The 12,562-nt window shown below is 41.8% G+C and overlaps 2 long non-coding RNA genes across 3 annotated transcripts; one reads left to right on the plus strand and one right to left on the minus strand.

Annotated features, from left to right (window-relative positions):
* Positions 1-363: 363 nt before the first annotated feature.
* LOC147755850 (uncharacterized) lies at positions 364-3,724 on the plus strand. 2 transcript variants are annotated; one of them, XR_015326710.1, is made up of 4 exons: positions 364-1,353; positions 1,588-1,769; positions 2,789-3,130; positions 3,595-3,724. It is a non-coding gene; the product is annotated as an uncharacterized LOC147755850 (long non-coding RNA). The 2 variants fall into 2 exon arrangements; XR_015326711.1 differs by lacking the exon at positions 1,588-1,769.
* Positions 3,725-3,831: 107 nt separating this feature from the next.
* LOC111249579 (uncharacterized) lies at positions 3,832-10,984 on the minus strand. Its single transcript, XR_002672984.2, has 3 exons — positions 10,593-10,984; positions 6,578-6,683; positions 3,832-6,419 (listed from the first exon to the last, which is right to left on the minus strand). It is a non-coding gene; the product is annotated as an uncharacterized LOC111249579 (long non-coding RNA).
* Between the last annotated feature and the right edge of the window lie 1,578 nt (positions 10,985-12,562).

The raw sequence follows: 12,562 nt of genomic DNA on the forward strand, positions 1-12,562 counted from the left end.
AACGAGAAGGAACGTAAACGCGACCGTTATAACGCTAGGCAACAGTAACCATTTCGGACTGAGATGGCCCGCACGTCGTTTGACCAAGTGGCCCTCTGTTATGTTGAAAAAACAAAATTGCCAACCAAAATATTCAAGCATCTGTGTCCTGAATATATCCATCGTATTGGGCATACCCCAAGAACATAGGCTAGGGAATAAATATTGATTATTACACCATCATCTCAACTGTGTTTAAGGTCATTCTCGAAAAATGTTACGTGTCCTTAGTAGCTTTTGTATAGTTAATAAATATTCCATAATATCTTTAAGCTAAAATCATTCGTATGCTTTATTTTTATAGTAATAAACATCGATTCAGTATTCATAGCGGGTAGAAAAAGAACTACGCTGAACTTCTACCACATAACTTGTCCTACTTCAACATTTTTCGTTAACAACTGCAATAAGAGTGGTTGGACCACAGTCGATTTCACTATGAGCTCTGAGGGTCATCATTAGTCGAACTCCTCTGTCCCTTTCGCTCGGTCTGACTTTTCTCTGACGAATGTCATCGGAGCCGATAGCGCCACAATTAGATCCCTCCTTACAGACTATCCACGATATCTACCCGTCTGCCCAACCTCCTTTCTGCAGCAGTGGTGCACGCACGTTGGCCGCCGCAGTCATAAGACTGTACAGGCCGTACTTAAACGGGACTAGTGAATATTCCGATCATGATCCTACTTTTTCTTTGAGCCGACGCCTCCTCTCATCTCGGACTGTCCTTGCCTGCACATTCACTGTCGTATTGAATCTGAGTTGATAAATATTCCATGACCATTATTTCGATAATGTGCTTTTTAAATAGCGGTGACAGCGGCGCTAGTGGATTTCAGCGCGTCATTGACCAATATAATAGTCGATGATACTACCAAATGTTACCGCTGTCGCTGCAGCTCGATCTGTCGTCCATACGTACGTAGCATGCACTATTATCATCGTCATTACGCATAACGAGTGAAGCACCTGAATCGTGGCGGCTAACAGCCGAAGTGTAGGAGGTCTATCTAGCAAGTAAAACGAAGATGCTTGATGGCCGACCACGGAGTCGAACTCCGAGAGATCGACAGCCTGAGCCGCGGCCTCGCTGTGATTTTCTACTACTACTACTACTACTACTACTACTACTGCTGCTACAAGTACGATTACCACAATTACTAGCCGAAGGAAGGCCGAAGTCGAAGAGAAGGAAGAAGAGGAACGATGTGCGGTTGTTGTACTGCCGCCCCTATTCGCTAAATGACAGCTCAAGTCAGCGATGACTACTCTCACGATCACGGCGCTGCTTAGCCTCAATACCCGAGTTGGCAGGTTAGTATCTTGTTAAAACTTCGTTCTGTCCCTATCTCTAACTAACAGTGTTTCGCAGCGTTTACCGTCTCTGATATTGTGGCCGTTGGCTAGGTCAAAACGGGAAGTCAATTCTGGTCTGCGTTGATACCATCGTGCCCAGTTGTAATAGAAGAAAATTTTCTGACACATTTGGTCATCCGACTCACCCGCATTAACGCAATCACTCCATGTTCTACGCGTATTATGACCCAGTCGAGCGGGACCATGGCCATAGAGCAAAATGAGGAAAGACGAATAGAAATCTACCAGGGACACGCACGCCAATTTGAAGCAGATCGCTCGACCCGGTCGTCTAGACTCGGTGGAATCGACCGAGACTAGACGGAAAAGACGGCGCCGTTCTAGAGGAGACTTGTTGGAATGGACCTGAAAAGGTTAGCAGTTAGTCAGGGGCAGTTAAATGACGTTAGCCTAAGTAGCTCGCACAGAAGCAGAACGGAAAGTTACGTACAACAGCTTATTATCTCGATGCTACGATGTTGTACAGCATATATTGAGGATATTGTCGACGACAATGACGATAAGGGTGGCTTTAAATTAAATCATGTACAGGTAAGTGTGCACAGTTGTCACTGCGCACACTTACCTGTACACGATTAACATATAAGAAGGCGGAAATCGGGTTGAATGAAGTTGAGAAAAGTACAGCGCCATTCTATGCACAGCGATAGACTTCAGCGTCGTCTTTTAATAAGGTTAGATTATATTTTTAAACGGCAACCGTGGTAAATTAATAAAAGCCCTTTGTCTTTGAATAGGGTTAGCATACGTTACCTAATCCATTACACGAACGCAGCATTTATTCTCTACTATCTACTACGATCTGTTTAACATATCAAAACATCTATTAGTCCTGGCTACGCCCGGTTATGTAGTGTCGATTAAAATCGTTCTAAATTTAGGAAGCTTAGGCCCAGTCCAGCAGAGTCTCTCGGGTCTAAGACAAATAGTACTTTTTAATTCAGAATTTTCAGATGCTAGCCCACCAAACCTAAGACAAATCGTTTCATCGAATTTGGTCAGAGGAGCTATTTGGGTGCAACGCTTTCAATCTCTTCAGCCTATGAAGCGCTTTGCGTATCCTGTGAAAATACTCAACGCGACAAAGTAACATTGTAATATTACAAAAAAAAGAAAAAAAAAACGCTGTTGACGAATATACGTAATAAGAACACGTATGTACCAGATTTGTCATTGGTCATACGACTCTGCAGTAGGAAATAAATAGATTGGATAAGCCGAGTTTTTCTATTACTGCCCGAAAGTTGGCCACGGTTTCGCTAAACTTCAAAAGGTTACGAAGCTGCGTTGCATTTTGTTTCTGTTATTCCATCTTATTTCTATCGTCTGTTGTCCTTAGCCGATGTAAATAGGCCGGTTCTCTTTTTTGCAGTGACAACGCTACTATCTAGGGCAAGATACCGCTACTTCACTAGATACACAGCTCACCAAGTAAACGCCCTATTATACCAAGTTCATATATCATGGAAAGAGTGCCAGCAGGACCTGATTGTACTATTTACTCAAATATATAGCGTCGTTCTCATAAGCTTCGTTCCGGTTTGGGCATACCATCTTCTATGTAATGTCGCGCCTATGCTATTATTGTCAAAATAGCAATGGTACAAACATTTGCCCCAGTGACTGGCACATGTTTGCTTGCAAAGAGTAAAACGGAAACCGACGCGGGACGCAACATTTACATACACAAAACGAAGACACCGCATTGCCAGAGGTAAGACAATGGAAATATTAGCGTGCAACGCAGTCAGCGATCGATTTGTGTAGAGGGTACATCCGCCGATTGCTCGAAGGTATATATGTATACGTATATAGGGAGTAACACTTAGTTGGATAGCTTCAATTTGTTTACATGGCAACAAGAAAGGTAGTTACTCAGCGGGCGACGATTATATACACTCCACCTTATGCTGAAAAACGTCATCAATCGTTGGGGTAGCTATTCGAGTCCAACGCTTAGTTTACAACAATTAGTGTTTTATAAGCAACAAGTCCTCTGTCCGGTACTACTAGTTTAAGTGTAAAACCTGAGACCCGGGCAAGTTGAACTCAGCAGACCATAAGGGATGCTTCCTGAAAAGCCTTAGATTGAATTCGAACAATCTTGAAAGTAAATAATTACATTTTAATAGATAATAACGAAATTATAAAGGATATCTGTATTCTCTGAAATTACAGGTAAAAATGCTCGACTAATCGGTCCTTAATGATGTCCTGCACTATTGCTCAATAGAATGAACATTTCATCAACACGTTATTTAGAGATTCTCTTTCTGGCAGACGGACGCATGTCTCGCCGGTATTCTATATCATTACTGGACCACCATTGCACGCCGAGCACAATGAGACGAGTAAACTTGCCATCTATGCATTGGGTACATGGATGTCTTTGCCATTATGATGATGACAGATTAGTTATATGTAATGCCAATAAATCAAATTTTATTCATTCATTTTTGCCAGTAATAGTCGAAGGCTTCATAAATACAGCTATATATATATATATATATATAACTTGAGCGGCTAAAGCTGACGCTTTACCGAAAAAATTGTCAAGACATGCTACAGGACTGTTCCATAGCAGCTTATCGGAGAAATCAAGAATAGACTAGAGACGGTATATCAACTAGGTACATCGTGAAAATAAACAATCCTTAGTCGCGTTATTACGAACATCAAATGTTATAGAAACGATCGAACGTAGAAGCGAAGAGTTCGGGATAGATAACGCGTATCTTTTTGGGTGCGTTGCTATAGTATCCGAGAACGACAACAAAAAACAATCACTAGCCGTCACTTGTCCGCCAAACTTTAGCGTTGGCAAAGATAAAATTATAAGGATGCGAGATTATGGCTATAAGAAAAAAATTAATGTTGATAGCTACAAAAGATCTGCTCGTCTAGTTACCATGCTTGTTAACAAAATTCCCGACAAGCAAGACCTCCGCTGACCAGACGCTTCGAAGTTGGGGAAGTTATTGGTACGATCCAGAGGAGCAGATTCTGGAAACTCGTTAGCACATGACGGATTCTCGGAGGTGAACGAAAAAAAAGAACAGTCAAATACTAAAGGGAGCTCAAGAGAACGATAGATTACAATTATGTTCAAAGAAGGTCAAAGAGGCTTACAATTCTGTGTAGTGGTTATTTTTTTTTTATCAATTTTTTGCGGTCGTTCTCATAAATTTAAATATATGCAAGCAAAGCAGAAAATTTATTTTGGTCAAAATGATTTATGACTCTCCGTTAATTACCATCGCTAAAGTTGGCAAACTGTAGTCACACATGTCAATGAAAAGGGGGTAGTCATAAAGTTCCCCCGACTTCCATTGTTGTTCATTTAGCGCCGCATAGGCTATCAGCGATACTTCTGATGGCGACGTGTTACGTCACGATCACAAGAACATAATGAGTATTTAGAATACATAGCGAATACAAACATTTGTTTTATGCCGCCAAATCCGCACGGTCATCGTGTTTGTGGCGGTGCATTCACGATTCAACTGTTAATGAAAAGTACTTGTGCCATATTTGTTTATTGAAAAATGCTACGGTGAAAACGCGAAGTGTTCGGTCGGTGTGGGCCTTCTTTACTGAAGTGCAGGTTCGGCGAAGAATGACGCACGGTGCTCCTAATAATGAGGCACTAAACCAATTCATTAACGTTTTAAGCCTACTGGTTACTCAGAAGAGGATAAGTGTATAAGGATCTATATTTTAATAATAGGTGGTGTTATTACCAAAGAAAAGCCAGGCACTCCGCCTTTGGGTTTGGATGAAAACTAATTTTAGGATACCGACATTCATTTTTTAATGGCTGCTAGAGCCAGAAGCGAGTTGGCCTGTAGTGTATCGGATCAATTTTAACTAGGACAAGTAACATCATGATATTCAAGCACGTCAAGCAAGCTTGGAACCTGCCTGCGAACTAAACGTCCAAAATTTAATGATGGCCTGTTAGATTGGCTAGAACAAGGCTGTCTGCACTTCCTAGCCAATAATCGGCCAATCCGGTTGAATGTGATAGAAGCCACTATCTTTTCAACAAAGTTTCACCACATTTATATATCTTCATCAACCAACCTATCAGAAGTTGGGCACAGAGCCCTATGTATCATAGGGCTCTGTGCCCAACTTCTAATAATAATATTACAGTTGTGCTCCTGTACGTGATTGTGTGATTTGGATCGTCCTTTTCGCTTAATACAACAAGGATCATTTGTAGGCCCCGTTGATAGGAGCGAATCACCATATCAAGATGGGTTTACAGCAATATATTGGCTAAAAGTCAGAAATCGATACTCACTAGAGCCAAAGAAAGAAAAAAAAAAAATAACGAATCCATAGATTCGTAACGGAAAATAAATGTTGATCTCAACTAGAAAACATCGTATTACGAGGAGGAAATGCCACAATCCTTCCACTCTGTTAAATGCTACTACTTCTGCAACAAATCCCTGTTATATTTGTATTTCTCAACGCAGACATACACACACTGGAGTTGTAAAAATCTAAATGAAATTTAATTACAAGAACACGCGTTCTAAAAAGACCTTCGCAATGATATCGTCGTATCCAGATTGGCCAAGGCGACTACCGGCTATCACAGGTACGTGGGTGGTAACTCTAGCCGACGATGATATATTAATAGTCTGTCAAATACTCCATTGTAGTCTCCTAGGCATCAATAAGGCTATATCCGTTTGACCCATTTATACGACCAGAAGCGAATTGATAATTCGAGGGGCCATTTTCCCTGTGATGGCATAATCCATCGGCCGAGCTCAGGTTCAATCAGCATTGTAATTGGGTGCCACGAGCTACTGGGTCGATCAAGCTTCGATCAGTTTCAATGGCTTTAAGGGCCTAGGTTGAACCCAGATTGGTCTATTGTACTGTCACGGAACTGAACTAACGCGAAGGCCAACAATCTCCTGAGTTCAGAGAGAAATTCTAAGAGGTTTTTTATTGTCGACGCATCGTGGAACGAATGTCAAGCTCACCTGCGGAAGAATGTAACGACAGGGCTTTACAATGGTTTGTTATAATGAAATTAACATACTAAATTAATAATCCAATGTTGTAATTGAAAATATGTACTCTGATTATCACAGGTATTGATATACAAAAAATGAAAATGACAGAAAGTATACGATGTTACCATAAGATGTGACTTTCCCTCAGGCTTTGCTCGCCAGCTTCCTCTTCACAAACGATTTCCATGTCAGCCTATCATAGGTGTCTGCTCTTTTATTCGTTCAACAAATCTGTGAAGCAATGGACAATAAACTGTTAAATTGTATAAGAGCAACAGAACCTATATAGTATTAAAATATACTGAGTTCGTTTGAACAGACGATCGTTCTTACACGTGAAGATCAACAAAATTAAATTAGCCATTTTCCTCGGTATCGGAAAGCTTTGAAGGCACTAACTCTCTATATTTCTATCGTTTTCAACAGCTAATCTTCTTCTATTCAGCTAGTCTTCGCTGGTCTAATTAGTTGAAGCAAACTCACACCATTGTTCTGCGATTCTAATCCACACGATACCACGTGTAGCTCGCAATAAGTGAGCACAAATAACCTCCTGTCGATGAGATCGCATGGCGACTAAGTAGTGTTTATTGATCATTATAGCACACGCGCCATTGGCTCTAGTAGCAATAACTTGTATTATATTATATAATACGAGCAAGTTTTTTTCGCTAGGTGGGATCGGTATTCTAGCGCTCGCTTGATTTCCTGCTTGCCCCAAGAGGCGCTGCTCTGCTTTACAGTTGTAGCCGTTGCGTTTGTTTAGCCAGAAAAGGAAACAAACTTTCCAATGCTTTGATTTTTCTTTACATTTCCATATTTTTGTTTGCAGCTGCGATCTAGATGCCTCGTCTACGTAACCCTCCGCGGGCGCCACTTTCATGGGTCCGCTAACGACGGTACCATCTAAACTTGGACGGCAACGTGGACCTAATACAGAGTGTCGAGATAAGCGCTTTAAGGGTCGGGACAGTGAGAAAGCTGGTAGCCACGGCGCTGCCAATGCACTTTTTTCTCCGGTTATGCTAACACCAGCAAACATCCTCATGTTTTATCCTACCCACCTCGACGAGGTATGTAGAGCCCCTTAGGAAAACTGGTCGAGGACCCTTTGGCCGCCTCACAATATTATAGTCACGGAGCAACTTCGTAACCGCGTCATCGTGATGGTAATGGTGATGCTAGCGCTTTTGCTGGGCCTTCTTCCCTCAATGCGGGACAGTCCCACTATCTTTTTCGTTAGAGCTATTCTCCAAGACGGTTTTTCTGGGATGAGTAAGGGGTCGATGGGGATTGGCTTCAGCCCAAAAGATAGCTTCCACTTTGACAAGATCGTTTCGTTTATCGTCGATCTTACCCCTAACTAATAGCGACCCGCTGTTGTGGCCTTGGTTTGAATTCGCAATGCTTTAAGGGCCTGTTGCTGCCTAAGTGGGACCAGCATTGTGGTTTGCGTCGTTGTAACAATTTAAGTCAGATAGCCGCTCTGCGGTTATCTAATTCGACGCTCATTAAGGTACGATGTGATGAGGATTGACCTTGTCTAGTACCGAAGATCTTTTGAAACACCGCCTGGCCGTTGTATGGTCGATTAGCGTTACGTCGCCATCTATGCATTGTTCGAAGCGGAAATTCCGACAGCTACGACCTGGTAAGGAAGGCATTGGAAGAAGGCGATGGATGGAGTTAATGGTGGTAATAAAACGCGGATTTATTACTGCAACGTCGTTGCCTGAAGAATTTTAGTTAGACGTGAACTGGAAGGGAATATTCCGTTCTTGTGTTATAGTTGTAAACACAACAGAAGATGACTTTGACACTCAAAAATATACAGACAGAAAATGATTATTTTGTGATCACGAACTTTTATTTCCAAATCAATCGAGATTTAGTACGTAGGCAAAAATTTAACATTTCATTTCTCCATGAAGTCTGTCATCATCCAGTAACACGACCGTTCATCGATGAGAATGCGTGTATTTCTGCGTATGACCTCCCGTTCACCTTTCGTGCGATTGCCCTTCCAAATAAATTAAGATTATCGTCCTCTCCCGCATTTCTTCGGGTGTGCATGTGTACTTGATCCTGATAGTACTAGTATTCGCGATCGAAGTGTACGTCTCCCGCCGCGGCTACCGTCTTTGCAACAGCAGCAGACAAGAAAGAAAGGCTGTACGCTGTCGGCTGAGGGCTGACGGTGCTACTTCGCTTCCTCTACCTTCGTTAGAACGGTCATTTGGCCCGTTGTCAATGGCCCATCCAGAAAGACTTCGCACGCGAAAATGCCATTTGCACCATCCGTAGACGAAGGGGCGTGTAGCAGTCCAGAAAGGCACACCTCCCATCCCACAGTGCGCTTAGCGTCAGACTAGGTTAGGTACTTTCGCGCCTGCTGCTGCATTGGCCAACCAACGGCTACTTCTGTCAGACGTAGCAATGCAACGACAGCAATGAAGTAAAAGGGGTGTACCGAGCTGCCCCTATTCACCTTTTGCGCAGTGCGCGCCACCGCTACAACCTAAATGCCCTTTTAGTTTTGCTCCTGTTCTCCGGATGGCGCCATCAGGTTACTACTTGTTTTCCTTTTCTTTTCTTTTCTTTTGGACCGTCGAACAATAAGGAAAAGCTTTTGGCATCCTTATTATTAGATAGATAAGGAAATTCTACTTCCGAAATTTGGGAACGCAAGATTCCTCTAAATTACATACATATTTGCCTATACTTGTAATGTGTTCAAATGAAAATACGTTTATTCCTAGCTAGGATTTGAAATTTGGGCATTTTTTTGCCACTCTCCGAAACAGGCGCACAAAAGAAGCTGGCAGGTGATGAATAAATAGTATCGCATGCATGAGTAACTAAGCAGCGTCAGCATCATCGAGCTTGTGCGACCAGATGTGCTTAAGAACGTTTATTTTCTATATTATATTGTTTCTATTCAACCAATTTAGTCTCAAGCCAGTATCCATAGCTGATGTGTAGATTCTCAAATAGGGTCTTCACTGTTGGGGATTCGCCTAACGGCCCCGATTAGAACTGCCTAAAAAGTCGCAACAGACGGCGCTTGCGGTTACGTACTGGTACCTCTCCGAAACACCTTCGCTATGGTCAAGTGTTTTCATTCTTGGCTATTCATAATAGACAAGTGGTGTGCCTTATGTGTGAGCTTCGTTAGGGGAGCCCTGTCCAGGATGGCCTGGTAGCCCTGTACAAATAACATGGTCGTACAACTAGAAGAACCAGTTTTTTTCTATTTTCAATGTGTGTTGCGAAAACTTGCAGCGAAGTTGGCTTGATTTTGTGACCGCATCTAATTTGTAGGAGTTGGAACAGGGTCGCAACTATAAAAGTTCGACAATAGTCTTTCAACAGCAATTCTTGTCCAGAGGAGCATACAGTCAAGCAATTTTTGAATTTTCGAGTGAATGATGTAGGAGTAGCTCGTTAGCATTATACATAACATAAGCATCCCACTGAGCTAATGCAGACTTTAAAATATATATTTTAGACTAACTTAAGGTAATCGGCATGTTGCATCATGGCAGCTCAGGTTTGGATGGCAGCAGTGACGCATTTAGTCAACACCATTATCTATGAACTATCCTTATAAATGTGTGAAGAACTGTAACACGCAAATTGAGATAGACGCTAAAATTATCTTTCGATCATATCGGTGCTCAGTGTCCAAATAAGAACAGTGGAGGAAATTAACTTGAAACCTACTTGATAACTTGTTCCAAGGATTGGTTACTTTAGCCAGGCATAGTAGGGACAGGTACACAGGAAGTGTCGACAGATTTAGCGTTGACCCTCATACTATTACTACTACTACAAATAATAGGGGACCTAGGTTAGTTCTATTATTAGTGCAGTACCGAGTGATAAAACCGATATCCATTGCACAGAAAACTGACTCTTTTTCGTCATCCTCATGAGAATCGTGTTGTATTTGTATCGTTAATCGTGGAACTTGTCGGTATCTATGGGGACAATGTCTGTCAATAAAGTAATATTGCATCAAACTGAACGTAGAGTAGTCCACAAGGGAATCCAGGACCTCTAGTGCTTAAATTATGCCACATCAATAGGCTGCCTTAATAAATATTTACAATTGTAACGTCTTAGTGACAAATATCTAACCTTTGAGATGGACTTTGTTACATCAAACCCTTTCGTGCACGCCTTCTTAGTCACACTACACCGCACCATATACAATAGAATACCATGTTCTTTAGGACAATTCCTAGGCCTAGTCTCCCACCGCCTCCGGCAGAATTTGGATATAAGAAAAATTACTGTTTCGTATCAGTTGTCTGATTTTATTGAGACTTCACATCGTAATTATATGCATTGCAGTTCGTCTTCGTTCATTTTTTTTCCGTTTCATGAAGAAGGGGCACGGATTATGGTCGGTACTACCGTATTCCCTTCGATCACAGTTATAATGAAAGAACTGCTCGTAGCAACTACAGAATTCGAACATGCAATGCTTAGGTTTAGATGGCAATATAATTTTACTACGTAGATATATAGCCTCCTGCTTACGTTTACGATAACGAGATGGGCTGTTTTAACCGGACGGTAAAATTGACTGCTGCGCGTTCCCTGGAAGGGTAACGGACATACAAAGTAACATAACGTAACTCGTTACGTAGTTGACGGATGCCGTCTGTCGTAATCTGCCAAACGCCAACCCATCACAATCTCAACGCTGTAGGCGGTGCAAAAGACTCAAACAAGGATTAAGGTTAGGTTAGTGTGTCACCAAATTATCACCTAACTAGATGTTAATAGACATCGACTGACACATTATTTTGCAATTTTATTTTTCTTATTGAGTGGCAACATAACGCTGCTCCGAACGCAGGGCCTTTGGGTGATTAAATGTACTTAGGTTTTACTCTAATCCGCCATCTTTTTGTTAACTAGAACAATGTACATTTAACCGTGAAATCTCAGCATCAGTAATGGTTACGAGTTACGGTTCGTGGCTGTATATATATATATATATATATATATATATATATATACATATATATATATATATATATATATATAGTGAGTTACTGAACGTCCAGCTGCTCTAGCGGAGCCTATGTGTAAATGTGTTCCCTCTCATGCCAACTCGGTAATCATGTCAGGTGCTACCTAATGCTTTTGACTAGCAAGAATCTAAACAGAGTTACCCACAAGTGCATGTACAAATAGGTACAACAGCAAAAGACTAAAATACTTACTACGCCACCAGTTTTTTATGCACTTCGAAAGGGTGTTCTTCTATACACACAGGCGTACCTTAGAAATCCGGCAGTAAAGCCATATCAAAGATTTGTAACAGTTAAGAGTCGATCTAAAAACAGGATTTCTTTCGCCGAAGATGGAGATTGTTCTAGTGGAGAATGTATATTTCTAGTCGACTGTCAGAAAAATTCAGAAGCTGTCAGACACCCGCCGAATGAACACATTAGTAAGAAAGTCCCGTTGTTGTTGTTCTTGCTGCTGCTGTCCCTCCTCCCCCTTCCGATGAACTGATTTCCCAATGCTGCCGATCACCACTCCACTTTCTTCTCCCGTGTAAAAGAGGTTACCTGCGACAAAAGGTTATATTGACAACATTAGAAACATCGCGCGAGTGGCTTCATTGAGCCACTGAGCAGTAACTGTAGCGGCAGCCAACGTAAAAACTTTTGTGTCCTGCCCCTGCGGCTGCAGGCACGACAAGGCGATAGAAGACAAGGTGGATTCCTACCTTCGAGAAAATAGATATGTTAAGCTGGTTTTGATCCCGCTCAATGTAATGGCTAAGCAGAGGAGTATATCTATACTCCCTTAAAGAAAGGCGTCCGCGTGGGCGGGTGAAAAGGACCCCCTATGAGTATAATACTCGGTTAGCAATGCTAATAGCTTCCGATAGGGTCGGCCCCTTTGGGGCTTTAGACGAATAAATAACTGAAGGCTCATTCAAAGTTTGGCTCGAAGGTTTTTAACAGATTGTGCTAATCGATCTGTCTAATGTATATTACAAAGTACATTTCGTCTTAACCGAATTACATTCGAATATGTATCGTTCTATTGGAGTATGATACAAACATTTGTTTTGTTTACAACTT

The sequence above is a fragment of the Varroa destructor genome, unplaced genomic scaffold (genome assembly GCF_002443255.2).
Source record: "Varroa destructor unplaced genomic scaffold, Vdes_3.0 BEIS01000004.1, whole genome shotgun sequence".
Classification (NCBI taxonomy): domain Eukaryota; kingdom Metazoa; phylum Arthropoda; class Arachnida; order Mesostigmata; family Varroidae; genus Varroa; species Varroa destructor.